This window comes from Bos indicus x Bos taurus, chromosome 5 (assembly GCF_003369695.1).
Source record: "Bos indicus x Bos taurus breed Angus x Brahman F1 hybrid chromosome 5, Bos_hybrid_MaternalHap_v2.0, whole genome shotgun sequence".
Classification (NCBI taxonomy): Eukaryota; Metazoa; Chordata; class Mammalia; order Artiodactyla; family Bovidae; genus Bos; species Bos indicus x Bos taurus.
In genome coordinates this window covers 55,075,609-55,090,627 of record NC_040080.1, presented here as the reverse complement: position 1 = coordinate 55,090,627, position 15,019 = coordinate 55,075,609, and positions in this window count along the sequence as shown.

The following is a 15,019-nucleotide window of genomic DNA, read 5'->3' as shown; positions in this document are numbered from 1 at the left end:
GCAAGTTCATGGTTCAGGTATTGTTGAAGTCTGGCTTGGAGAATTTTGAACATTACTCTACTAGCGTGTGAGATGAGTGCAATTGTGTGGTAGTTTGAGCACTCTTTGGCATTGCCTTTCTTTGGTATTGGAATGAAAACCAACCCCTTCCAGTTCTGTGGCCACTGCTAAGTTTTCCAAATTTACTGGCACATTGAGTACAGCACTTTCACAGCATCCTCTTTTAGGATTTGAAATAGCTCAACTGGAATTCCATCACCTCCACTAGCTTTACAGAGGTTGAAATAACAAAATGTGAAAACTCAGTTTTTTGCATATTTATTTAAAATTTTTTCTGCAGATAACTGGAGAAGGCAATGTCACCCCACTCTAGTACTCTTTTGCCTGGAAAATCCCATGGATGGAGGAGCCTAGTAGGCTTCAGTCCATGGGGTTGCTAAGAGTCAGACACGACTGAGCGACTTCACTTTCACTTTTCATTTTCGTGCATTGGAGAAGGAAATGGCAACCCACTCCAGTGTTCTTGCCTGGAGAATCCCAGGGGACCCTAGTGGGGTCCCATCTATGCGGCTGCACAGAGTCAGACACGACTGAAGCGACTTAGCGGCTGCAGATAACTACATGTCTAAGAAATTTCTATTGCTCAGGAAATGTGAAATTTATACAGAGATAAATCCTTGAGGTATGGGCCAGAGCCCTAAAAGAAGAGTGGATAGTCACCCTATCCCAGGAAGGGACATCCTCAAATATAAAAGGAGGTTTCAAGATGCTCCACCAAATGATAAGCCAATGTTCAAATAAGCCAGTGATAATGATAAAAAAAAGCCAGTATTCAATGATAATAAGCCAGTGTTCAAACCCTGGTCTGATTCCAAAGCCTGTGGATGTTTCGTATCACTGTTGTGAGGAATGAGGGCAGAACAGGAATCTAACAAACATGGAGCATTTTCTAAGTGCCAGTACCGTGTTCTGGTAGAGGTAATTTGCTCCCTTTTATTATTTTCTCTACAGAAGAGTGAAAGTGTTAGTTGCTCAGTCACGTGTGACTCTGACTCCATGGACTGTAGCCTGCTAGGCTCTTCTGTCCATGGAATTCTCCAGGCAAGAATACTGGATTGTATTGCCATTCCCTCCTCCAGAGAATCTTCCTGAACCAGGTATCGAACCTAGGTCTCATGCATTGCAGGCAGGTTCTTTTACCATCTGAGCCACCAGAGAAGTCCATTATCTTCTTTAGTGAAGGTGTTATGGGTCTATAACAATATTTGCTCTGTTCTAGATGTTTCTACCCTTACCCATCATCCACATGTTGAAGCCCTCACTCTCAGTGTGATAGTATTGGGAGGCAGGCTTTTGGAGGTAATTAGGTTTAGATGAGGTCATGAGAGTGTCATGAGAGTACAGCCCCACAGTTAAGATTAATGTCCTTATAAGCAGAAGAATACACCAGAGCACACTCTCTCTCCACCATGCAGGGTTGCAGCTGGAAGGCAGCTGGGCATCTGCAAGACAGGAATGACATTCTTATTAGGAACCAGATCTGCTGGTCCCCTAATCTCAGACCTCCATTCTCCAGAAGTGTGAGAAAATAAACGTCCATTGTTTAAGCTTCCCAGTCCATGGTATTTTGATATAGCAGCTTGATCAAGGACAATATCCAATTACAAATCTCTTTTTGCCTTGTTTTGAATGCAAAGGGACAAGTTTCTTTATAGTTTTTATAAAATTGTTTAAAAAAAAAAAAACCAACATGATTTCTAAACAAAGGAGTTTCAGCAATGGGATTTGTAAATGTCACTTGTTTTCTTTCATTGTAGCAGCTATATGGCCTTTCTCTGGGAAAAGGGCACTGAAGTTTTACTATAACTTATTTAATAACGATCGTCAATTGTAATAGTGTGTTAATCTCAACTGTTTCCTACGACAAGGAAGAGTTGTTACCTGACTTGTCAGGGAAGAGATTTTTCCCAAGGATTCCTATAAATAAGATCTATCATCTTTTTAAAAAAGCAGGTTATAGAATAATATGCATCATATAATTAAATTGCAATAATACAAGTATTTATATGCATAAAAATATTCTGGAAGGTTATCTCCAAGGATTTTAACAGAAGCTATAACTACATGTTGGAACTATGTGTAATCTTTTTTGAAAGAGTGAACGTGTTAGTTGCTCAGTCGTGTCCGACTCTTTGCAACCCCATTGGCTGCCGCCTGCCAGGTTCCTCTGTCCATGGGACTTCCCAGGCAAGAATACTGTAGTGGGTTGCCATTTCCTCTTTCAAAGGATCTTCCAGCCTAGGGATCAAACCCGGGTCTCCTGCATGCAGGTGGATTCTTTATCATACTCATCTAAATATTCTAATTCTTGTGCCACAAAAATATAACAGGACAAAATGTTTCAACTATTAACATAATACAAGACTCAGAAAAGCTACATGAACAGTTTCTGAGAATACCAAAACTGCACTTGGATTCTATGCTTTCAGAAGGGGGTAAGAAAATGAACATTTATTACAAACTTAGCAATTTTTCAATGTGAGTGGTATTTTTCCCATTTTACAGATGAGGAAACTTAAGGATCAGAGGTTGCAGAAACAGTCTAAATCATATAACAACACAAAGCAGTGCCTGGATTAAATGAGACTCATCTGATCCCAATGGCCTCACTCTCTCCACCTGACTGGACAGCTTTCAACACTGTGTAATAGAAAGCACCACTCCAGGTGCCTTGCATACAACAGTCTGTTAGTAATGACTGCACCTAAGTTTCATCTGACTCAAGGTCCCTTCTTCCAGCTCAGGGAAGGAGTGCACGTCGGGCTCACAGGCACACCAACCACTCCCTAACTCACCATGAGTAAAGGCATATGGCTCTGAAATTCTTGTTACACCTGTAGTGCCAAATGCACTAAATGTGGTTTACCTTCCCTCTACCTGTGGTAAAAACCCATCATTAAGGGGACTTAGAGGCTTTTGATAATTCTGAGATACTTATGCTCTTAAGGGAAGCTCTCTACCTCACGGTGGACTGACAATCAGCCTTTTATTTTAACAACTGGCAGAGCATCAGAGCCTTGCCTCAATTGCCCTTTGTTTTCCTGTCCTGTTGGATGTTTTGTTAAGTATTAATATGTTTTTGATTCCCCATCACACCAAGGAGCCTTGGGCAATTCACTTATGGTTTCTCCTTGCTGTCACGTTGCAAGGAGATGAAGAACTGATTGCTAAAAATTGTTTTCTCACCATTACAATCGCGGCAGTGAGGCGCTGCATGTGGCACCTCTTGGAATAAATTTGGCCAAGTGGCAAGTGATTGGCAAGAAGCCAGCGTGGTGGGTGGAGGAGAAGCAAACTACGAACAGAATGTGGACGAGTGCTGACATTTTGGGACAGGAGAAAAATGACATGGGATGTATGGTGATAGAGGGAAAGCATCTGCATTACAATAGGGACTTTAATGAAGCTCTTCCAATGGGTCAGGCCCTGGGTTAAGCCTTTTACATGTGTTGCATGATTCATTTCCACAAGTAGTAGCTGATCCAAGTTGTGTGAATCTCTGAAGATGATGTACTTTGTGGTAGGGGTGAGGGGTTGGGTTTAGATGATGAGATTAAAATAGAAAATGCAGGCACTTCCCTGGAGGTCCAGTGGTTAATACTCTGTGCTCCCAATGCAGAGGGCCTGGGTCCGATCCCTGGTCAGAGAACTAGATCCCGCAGGCCGCATCTAAGAGTTCACATGCTGCAGCTAAAATATCTACATGTGGCAACCAAAGAACCTGCATGCCACATCGGAGGTAGAAGATCCTGCACGCTGCAACTAAGACCAGGTGCAGCCAAACAAACAAACATTAAACAAAATTACAACCTGCCTAAGGCTCCCCCGTGAGAGGCTCACACAAGTGCGGTACCTTAACGCTTAAACTTCCTTAGGTTCTAGTTAAGCCCAGAAGTTAAACTGTTCAGTCAGGTTAGGTAATTTGCCCAGTCACAGAGTTACCAAGTGGCACAACCAGGATTCCAACCAAGCTTTCAAAGTCCTTCAAGAATTGCCCAAAGCCCCCAAAGAGGCAATTCATGAAGACAAACACTCTTGAAGCAGCACCATGACACCCTGAAGTGGTTCTGAGGAAGACAGGCAGAGCTGGGCCCTGCCAGGACCTGCAGGACTTGGGGGAATGGAATCCTGCCAGATAGCTCTGCAGGGATTTGCATCTTTCAAATTCATAGCACCTATAAAGAAAACCTCTGTGAAGGGAGACAGAAAGACAGGTTTTAATGACTCTAATCACTGTATCCACAATCCAAAAAAAAAACACAGGAGAAAAAAAAAATTCTTTTTAAGACACACACATTTAATTTAGCCACAATCCTGGATAAGAAGCTAACAGTGATCAAAGCTGGATGCAGTGAAGGGCTGGTAAAACAACTCACGGGGCAGAGAGAGCCCCAGTTTTAGCATTGGCCAATTTCTATGGTGTCAGTGCTCTTCCCAAGACTGGTTTAAAACTACCAATGGTTGTTAGGCTCACAAAATTCCTGAATATTTCACAATCACCTCTTACAAATAGGTACAAGGTACTCTAGCACACCACTGGCTGGGTTTTCCATCTGGCTGTCAAGGTCATGGCCTCAAGCTGTTCAGTTTTTATGAAGATCTTTCTTAAAGGTTAAAGGAAGGGAGTTCCCTGGGTGGTCCAGTTGCTAATACTCTACACTTCCACTGCAGGGGACATGGGCTCCATCCCTGGTTGGGGAACTTAAGATCCCACATGCTAAGACATATGGCCGAAAAAAAAAGTTAAAGGCAAATCTTCTTGGCCCTGAAATCTCATCTAGGTAGGTAGAGGGTTTTTGATTAATTGATAAATCTTAAGAACATTAGGGACACTCATTTGGGGTTCTTCACCGTCCACCATGATCCATTTATATAATCTTTCTGCAACATGTACTCAACAACTGATGCAGGTATGAACCTCGGCTCCTGTCCCATCCTCTATTTCCTTGACCTATTGACAGCCCTGGAGCCTCTGTCCTCCCCCACAGAACCCCACAAGTAACTGCAACAGCCAGATCGGATCAGATCAGTCACTCAGTCGTGTCCGACTCTTTGCAACCCCATGAATCGCAGCACGCCAGGCCTCCCTGTCCATCACCAACTCCCGGAGTTCACTCAGACTCACGTCCATCGAGTCAGTGATGCCATCCAGCCATCTCATCCTCTGTCATCCCCTTCTCCTCCTGCCCCCAATCCCTCCCAGCATCAGAGTCTTTTCCAATGAGTCAACTCTTCCCATGAGGTGGCCAAAGTACTGGAGTTTCAGCTTCAGCATCATTCCTTCCAAAGAAATCCCAGGGTTGATCTCCTTCAGAATGGACTGGTTGGATCTCCTTGCAGTCCAAGGGACTCTCAAGAGTCTTCTCCAACACCACAGTTCAAAAGCATCAATTCTTTGGTGCTGAGCCTTCTTCACAGTCCAACTCTCACATCCATACATGACCACAGGAAAAACCATAGCCTTGACTAGACGGACTTTGTTGGCAAAGTAATGTCTCTGCTTTTGAACATGCTATCTAGGTTGGTCATAACTTTCCTTCCAAGGAGTAAGCGTCTTTTAATTTCATGGCTGCAGTCACCATCTGCAGTGATCCTGGAGCCCAGAAAAATAAAGTCTGACACTGTTTCCACTGTTTCCCCGTCTATTTCCCATGAAGTGGTGGGACCGGATGCCATGATCTTCGTTTTCTGAATGTTGAGCTTTAAGCCAACTTTTTCACTCTCCACTTTCACTTTCATCAAGAGGCTTTTGAGTTCCTCTTCACTTTCTGCCATAAGGGTGGTGTCATCTGCATATCTGAGGTTATTGATATTTCTCCCAGCAATCTTGATTCCAGCTTGTGTTTCTTCCAGTCCAGCGTTTCTCATGATGTACTCTGCATAAAAGTTAAATAAGCAGGGTGACAATATACAGCCTTGACGTACTCCTTTTCCTATTTGGAACCAGTCTGTTGTTCCATGTCCAATTCTAACTGTTGCTTCCTGACCTGCATACAAATTTCTCAAGAGGCAGATCAGGTGGTCTGGTATTCCCATCTCTTTCAGAATTTTCCACAGTTTATTGTGATCCACACAGTCAAAGGCTTTGGCATAGTCAATAAAGCAGAAATAGATGTTTTTCTGGAACTCTCTTGCTTTTTCTATGATCCAGCGGATGTTGGCAATTTGATCTCTGGTTCCTCTGCCTTTTCTAAAATCAGCTTGAACATCAGGAAGTTCACGGTTCACATATTGCTGAAGCCTGGCTTGGAGAATTTTGAGCATTACTTTACTAGCATGTGAGATGAGTGCAACTGTGTGGTAGTTTGAGCATTCTTTGGCATTGCCTTTCTTTGGGATTGGAATGAAAACTGACCTTTTCCAGTCTTGTGGCCACTGCTGAGTTTTCCAAATTTGCTGGCATATTGAATGCAACACTTTCACAGCATCATCTTTCAGGATTTGGAATAGCTCAACTGGAATTCCATCACCTCCACTAGCTTTGTTCGTAGTGATGCTTTCTAAGGCCCATTTGACTTCACATTCCAGGATGTCTGGCTCTAGGTCAGTGATCACACCATCGTGATTATCTGGGTCGTGAAGATCTTTTTTGTACAGTTCTTCTGTGTATTCTTGCCATCTCTTCTTAATATCTCCTGCTTCTGTTAGGTCCATACCATTTCTGTCCTTTATCGAGCTCATCTTTGCGTGAAATGTTCCTTTGGTATCTCTGATTTTCTTGAAGAGATCCCTAGTCTTTCCCATTCTGTTGTTTTCCTCTATTTCTTTGCATTGATCGCTGAAGAAGGCTTTCTTATCTCTTCTTGCTATTCTTTGGAACTCTGCATTCAGATGTTTATATCTTTCCTTTTCTCCTTTGCTTTTCGCTTCTCTTCTTTTCACAGCTATTTGTAAGGCCTCCCCAGACAGCCATTTTGCTTTTTTGCATTTCTTTTCTATGGGAATGGTCTTGATCCCTGTCTCCTGTACAACAGGACAACTGGTAAAAGCAAAAAGGGACAAGTCCAGCGTCCTCATTTTATAGATGGGGAACTGAGGCCCAAGGAGAAGAAAAGTGACAAAGGTCATGTAGGATTATGATGCTAGAAAGTGAAAGTGAAGTCACTCAGTCATGTCCAACTTTTTGCACCCCCATGGACTGTACCTGCCAGGCTCCTCCATCCATGGGATTTTTCAGGCAAGATTACTCGAGTAGGTTGCCATTTCCTTCTCCAGGGTATCTTCCCAACTCAGGGATCGAACCTGGGTCTCCTGCATTGCAGGCAAACTCTTTACCATCTGAACCACAAGGTGGCTTCAAGTGGGGCTAAAAGCTAAGTCTCCCAGGACTTCGCTGGTGGTCTGGTGATTAAGAATCTGCCTTGCAGTGCAGGGGATGCAGGTTGGATCCCCTGGCTGGTGAATTAAGATCCCACATGCTGCGGGGCAACTATGCCCATGTGCCACAAAAAAAGGTCCTGAATGATGAAACAAATACCTAGCAGGCTGCAACTAAGACCCAATGCAGCCAAATAAATAAAAAATATTTAAAAAAAGGAAAGCTAAGTCTTCTGTTTGATATTCTCTCCAACACCCTGCTGTTTGCACATTTAATAAACATTTCATGATAATATCATTTTTCTTTTTTTTTTTTTTTTTACTGAATGAATAGGTTTTTTGTTTTTGTTTCAGGATATCTTTAAATGATACCATCTCTTCCAGATTAATTTTGTAGCAACATCAGGAAAGTGATAATTTGGCTGTTTGGAGCCCTGACTCATTTTCTCTGGCCCTGCCCTGTTTACTTTTCTAGAGCTGGGAACACATCACTACACAGGGAAGCTCAGTTCAGTTCAGTTCAGTCGCTCAGTTGTGTCCGACTCTTTGTGACCCCATGAATCACAGCACGCCAGGCCTCCCTGTCCATTACCAACTCCTGGAGTTCACTCAGATTCACGTCCATCGAGTCAGTGATGCCATCCAGCCATCTCATCCTCTGTCATCCCCTTCTCCTCCTGCCCCCAATCCCTCCCAGCATCAGAGTCTTTTCCAATGAGTCAACTCTTCCCATGAGGTGGCCAAAGTACTGGAGTTTCAGCTTCAGCATCATTCCTTCCAAAGAAATCCCAGGGCTGATCTCCTTCAGAATGGACTGGTTGGATCTCCTTGCAGTCCAAGGGACTCTCAAGAGTCTTCTCCAACACCACAGTTCAAAAGCATCAATTCTTCGGCGTTCAGCCTTCTTCCCAGTCCAACTCTCACATCCATACATGACCACAGGAAAAACCATAGCCTTGACTAGACGGACTTTGTTGGCAAAGTAATGTCTCTGCTTTGAACATGCTATCTAGGTTGGTCATAACTTTCCTTCCAAGGAGTAAGCGTCTTTTAATTTCATGGCTGCAGTCACCATCTGTAGTGATTTTGGAGCCCAGAAAAATAAAGTCTGACACTGTTTCCCCATCTATTTCCCATGAAGTGATGGGACCAGATGCCATGATCTTCATTTTCTGAAAGTTGAGCTTTAAGCCAACTTTTTCACTCTCCACTTTCACTTTCATCAAGAGGCTTTTGAGTTCCTCTTCACTTTCTGCCATAAGGGTGGTGTCATCTGCATATCTGAGGTTATTGATATTTCTCCTGGCAATCTTGATTCCAGCTTGTGTTTCTTCCAGTCCAGTGTTTCTCATGATGTACTCTGCATATAAGTTAAATAAGCAGGGTGACAATATACAGCCTTGACGTACTCCTTTTCCTATTTGGAACCAGTCTGTTGTTCCATGTCCAGTTCTCACTGTTGCTTCCTGACCTGCATACAGATTTCTCAAGAGGCAGATCAGGTGGTCTGGTATTCCCATCTCTTTCAGAATTTCCCACAGTTTATTGTGATCCGCACAGTCAAAGGCTTTGGCATAGTCAATAAAGCAGAAATAGATGTTTTTCTGGAACTCTCTTGCTTTTTCTATGATCCAGTGGATGTTGGCAATTTGATCTCTGGTTCCTCTGCCTTTTCTAAAACCAGCTTGAACATCAGGAAGTTCATGGTTCACATATTGCTGAAGCCTGGCTTGGAGAATTTTGAGCATTACTTTACTAGTGTGTGAGATGAGTGCAATTATGCGGTAGTTTGAGCACTCTTTGGCATTGCCTTTCTTTGGGATTGGAATGAAAACTGACCTTTTCCAGTCCTGTGGCCACTGCTGAGTTTTCCAAATGTGCTGGCATATTGAGTGCAGCACTTTCACAGCATCATCTTTCAGGATTTGAAATAGCTCAGGGCTGCCCAATTCAAACACCAACAGAAAGCAGAGCCTGAGACAGGGCTTGCATCAAAGTAAGTAGGGAAAGGCAGTCCAGGTGTGTTACTGAGCTCTGGGCACCTGGGACTTGACCCCCACCGGAACCTCATGAAGAGTCTTGTAGAATTCCTTTCAGAATTAGTGGGTTCCAGCCATGTGGGACTCTCCGAGGAAAAACCAGGAAAGTGCAAGGAAAACAGGACAAGTTTTCACCCTACCAGAATCAACTGCCCAAGAGCTGGGAAAAAGGAACATTTATCCATTAGCTCCTCTCCTTCGATGGTTAAGTTGCCCCACAACATGCCACCTCCCTCACACTTGCATTGTTTGCATATGTGAAAGTCAAAATACATTTCTGCAGGTGTCCAAGAAAGAAATGGACAGCAAGCCCAGGGCAGAATGAGATGCAAACATCTGAGGCGAGGGACGGTAGGCTTATACCTCTGGCAGCCTGAGTGTTGTAGCAATGGCTGGAGTAAAGCTGGGCTGAGAGGATGAGAGGTGGTGCACAGGGCAGTCAGCACAGGGTTTGAAGCTTGGACCCTGAGCTGGCAGCAGCTCAGAGCCTCTGGGATCTGGGATATTGTAGCAACTAAAGCTGCTATGCAGTGTATCAGGCTGCCCTTTCATGAATCTACCGTTGGCAAGATGTTGACCCTTGCATGGTTTTCCTTCCGTTCTTCGTTACTCCCTCCCTCCTTCCCTTTCTCCCTCCTTCTCCTTTTTTTCCCTTCCTCCCCTTCCCCTTTTCCTCCTTCAATAAATATTAGTGAATATCTATCATACCCCAGGGACTATGCCAGATACTTGAGATATAAAAAGAACTAAACACACTTTCCACTTTCATGCATTGGAGAAGGAAATGGCAACCCACTCCAGTGTTCTTGCCTGGAGAATCCCATGGACGGAGAAGCCTGGTAGGATGCAGTCCGTGGGGGTCACACAGAGTCAGACACGACTGAAGCGACTTAGCAGCAGCAGCAAACACACTTCTTGCCCTCAAGAAGCATGTAGGGGAGGCACCAATCATAAAACAGTTATAATACAATGTAACTCTGGGCAAGAAATGGGCAGGAGAAGAAGGGGAGAACCAAGACTTTACTTAGGAAGTAATATTTAAGCTGAGTCTCTAAGGATGATGATGATGATAATGATAACAATGACAACAGGTAACACTGATGGTTATGGATGGATGCTGCCTATGTGCCAGGCCCTATTCTAAGAATTATAGTATAATACATTTAATCCTTACAACAGCCCTAAAGAGATGCTTTTATTATCCTTAATTTAGAAGAGACAAAGTTGAACAGTTGAAAAATTAAGTTTTCCAAGGTTTAAGGCATAATGGCACAGACTGATATTCACCAAAATCCATTTTTTTCCTTCCTCCTGGACACATAGTTCATTCATTCAGTCATGTCTGATTCTTTGTGACCCTATGGATGGAAGCACGCCAGGCTTCCCTGTCCATCACTAACTCCCCGAGCCTGCTCAAACTCATGTCCATCGAATCAGTGATGCCATCCAACCATCTCATTCTCTGTTGTATCCTTCTCCTCCTGCCCTCAATCTTTCCCAGCATCAGGGTCTTTTTCAGTGAGTCAGTTCTTCACATCAGGTGGCCAAAGTATTGGAGCTTCAACATCAACCCTTTCAATGAATATTCAGGACTGATTTTCTTTAGTATTGACTGGTTTTATCTCTGTGCAGTCCAAGGGACTTTCAAGAGTCTTCTCCAACACCACAGTTCAAAAGCATCAACTATTCGGCGCTCAGCTTTCACATAGCTGGACTACATTTCCCTACCTCCTTTGCAGTTAGGTATAGCCATGTGACTGAATTCTAGCTAATGGAATGGGAATAAAAAAGACATTTCTAGACCTGACCCACAAAAAACTCTGTATATATATCCCTCATATGCTTTTCCCCTCCTGGATGTCTGGAAAGGTGACACTGAAAAGCACATCTTGAAAACGGTTGGGTTTCCATCAATTTGGGTCCCTAAATAGAGGAGGGCTTGTCCCATTGATTATTCACGTGCCCAGCACTGTTATTTGAGCAGGAAATAAACTTTTACTGTGTTTGAGCTACTACAGATTTTGGGGTCTTTTGTTACAGCAACAATTCCATCTTTTTTTATTTTTCAGTGTGGTCAGTCTACCATAATTAGTATAGGCACATATGAAAAACAGCAGAAAATTAGGTTAAAATGGTAAATAAAAGGTGCCATGTACCACATAAAAGTCTTATCCTTTTTCTACCCCAGAAGTACAGATGGAGCAGAAGGAAACAAAAAGGGTAGCTACAGTTCCAAGTGGAGAGACAGAATAGCTGAGGGAGGTCATACCTAACACATTCTTTTTTCTCAGCAATAAGAAGCAGAGCTCTCTTCCTAAGGGTATGCTAGGTGTGTGGGCAAGAGGGTAGGCTGTGAGGCAGCAGGCTGGGAACATGAAAAAAGTGGATAATAATAAGGCTAACAACTGTGAGAGACGACAGTTTAGAGTCCAGAATTTGAAGTCTGTATCATGTAGATACCTATAGGGAAAACAGATATCACTCTAGATATTTCAAGCAGAAGGGTATTTAACACAGGCAATTGGGTGCTCATGAAACTGACAGAAAGACCTGAGAAGCAAAATTCAGGGGGATCCTAATTTTCAACTTCATTGCCTCAGAGCCAGAGATCTGCTACCATTTTGGCAGGAAAGCTACGACAAACCTAGACAATGTGTTGAAAAGCAGACATCATTCTGCCCACAAAGGTCCGTGTAGTCAAGGCTATGGTCTTCCCAGGGGAGCATCATCTCCTGCACTGAAAGAACATGCTACCTTTGGTGAGCAACTGGTAAGCGCTAGCCCCCATTTACTTATCTCTTTACTGCTGCTGCTGCTGCTAAGTCGCTTCAGTCGTGTCCAACTCTGTGCGACCCAATAGACAGCAGCCCACCAGGCTCCCCTGTCCCTGGAATTCTCCAGGCAAGAACACTGGAGTGGGTTGCCATTTCCTTCTCCAATGCATGAAAGTGAAAAGTGAAGTGAAGTCGCTCAGTCGTGTCCGACTCTTAGCAACCCCATGGACTGCACCCTACCAGGCTCCTCTGCCCATGGGATTTTCCAGGCAAGAGGACTGGAGTGGGTTGCCATTGCCTTCTCCCTATGTCTTTACTACCACTGTATTAAATGCAACAAGGATGAGTGTGGTGACTGACTGCAAAAATGGCTCTAATCCTTGGCTCCTCCCTGTAGCTTTGCCCTTTGCAATGGGAATTTGTAGCTCTTCCCATCAAGAGATGGACTATTTCCCCACCCACTGAATATGAGCTATTCTTGCTACTTGCTTTGCCAAACAGAGTAAGGTGACAGTGGTGTGTAAAGTTCTGAGCCTAGGTCTTGCATTCTTTCAGGCTCTCTCAGGCCTCTTCTTGGCCATGAGTCAAGCCCAAGCTAGCTGGCTTGCTTGACGAAGAGAGACCACATGACGCAGAGGTATGTAGCCAAGTCACCCAAGCCAAGGCCATGCTAGATTAGCCATCCCCTAGTTGGTCAGCAGACCACCAGCACCAACAAGCCCAGCCAAGATCAGCCACGACCAACCCAGAACATGAGAACCATCCAGCCACAGCCTTGTTGCATGCCACTGTGGCTGTTTTTTATGCAGCTTTCTTGTGTCAATAGTTAACTGATACAGTTTGCTTTCAGGCAAAGCAGAAAGTCTAATGTATGAATTATGCCAGTATTAACCAGAACAATTAATCAGGAAAATTAATCTAGGTTGCAAGTGACAGAAATCTAAGATTTGCTTAAACACATAAGGGAATTTATTGGTTCATATGGGCTTCCCAAGTGGTTCAGTGGTAAAGAATCCACCTACCAATGCAGGAGACACAGAAGACATGGGTTCAACCCCTGTGTCAGGAAGATCCCCTGGAGAAGGAAATGGTAACCCACTCCAGTATTCTTGCCTGGAAAATCCCATGGACGGAGAAGCCTGACGGGCTGCAGTCAATGGGGTCAGGTCGCAAAGAGTCAGACATGACTGAGCATGCACACACATTATTTAAAAGTCCAAGAGTAGACACAGCTAGATCTAGATGCCCTAATTTGTTATTGGGAACTTGACTCTCCCCATCTCTTGGCTCTACTTTTATCTTAGTTTCATTTTCATGCAAATATTCCCTCATGGGTCAGGAGGGCCACCAGCAGCCTCTAGGTTATATTCTATTAGTTAAATAGAAAGAGAGTTTCTGTTTTCTGTGTGTGTGTGTGTTAGTCGTGTCTGACTCTTTGTGACGCCAAGGGGTATAGCTCATCAGGCTCCTCAGTCCCTGGGATTTTCCAGACAAGAATACTGGAGAGGGTTGCCATTTCCTTCTCCAGGGGATCTTCCTGATCCAGGGATCAAACCCAGGTCTCCTGCATTGCAGACAGACTCTTTAATTGAGCCACCAAGGACGCCTGTATTCTAATATTTCAGGTAAACATATGAGGGACAACTTTCACTGGACTGACTAGGATCACACACCTATCCCTGATCAACCACTTTGTTTTTTTAGGGCAATACACTGTGCCTGGGTCTGGATCACTTTCATCCAACCCAGAGATAGGAGATGGGTTGGTGATAAAAACACATGGACTAAGAATAAATAAAGAGGGGGTTCCCTAAAAGAAAATTAAAGTAGTGCTATCAAAAGAACAGATGAATACTATGCATGACCTTGGCTTCCCAGGTGGCACTAATGGTAAAGAACCCACCTGCCAATACAGGAGAAATAAAAGATGCGGGTGTAATCCCTGGGTCAGGAAGATCCCTTAGAGGAAGACATGGCAACCCACTGTAGTATTCTTGCTTGGAGAAGCCAATGGACAAAGGAGCCTCACAGATTACAGTCCACAGAGTTGCAGAGTCAGACACGACTGAAGTGACTTCGCATGTATGCATGCATGGCCTTGGCTTTAGATGACTTGGCTACAAGGCTTTCTTCATGTAGTCTCTCATCACCCAAAAGGCTAGCTTGGGCTTTTTGATTGCCCTGGTAAAGGCCTAAGAGAGCCTGGAAGAGTGCAAGTGTTCAGAACTGTCACATGCTACTTGCACTGTATTCTATTGAATAGACTTCTATACTTGTCTATATTCTTCTCTACTCCTTGATATTACTAATGAATTAAAGAAAAGAGAGTGAAGCAATGACTTCTCAGCACTGATTCTTTTGCAAAACATACATGGTTCACTATCTGTATAAACTTTTCAACACTGATGCCAAAATAGCTACTGTTATGCACAAGTTTTCTTCCATCCCACCCAGAAGAATGGTCTACAAATCAAATCTTGATTACATCTATCATATATGTAGATAATGATCAAGAGGCCGTTCACATTAAAGACGGGCTTAGGACAGTCACTGGAACTATGAGGTATCTTAATTTCATCTCACAGACTCCTGATGTGTGCCCATGAGCTACCTGAATCATAAAATGGCTTCAGAGTCGTAACTGGAGAGGTAGTACAGTGCAGTGGCCAAAAGCACAGGTTCTGGATACAGTCTGCATATATTTGGGTTCCAGCTCTGACTGCTTTATGAAACTGACTTTGGGTAAGTAACTCAGTCTCAGTTTTCCCAACACTAATGGGAGTAACAATAGAATTTACCTTGTAAGACAAGTAAATGAGTCATAATATG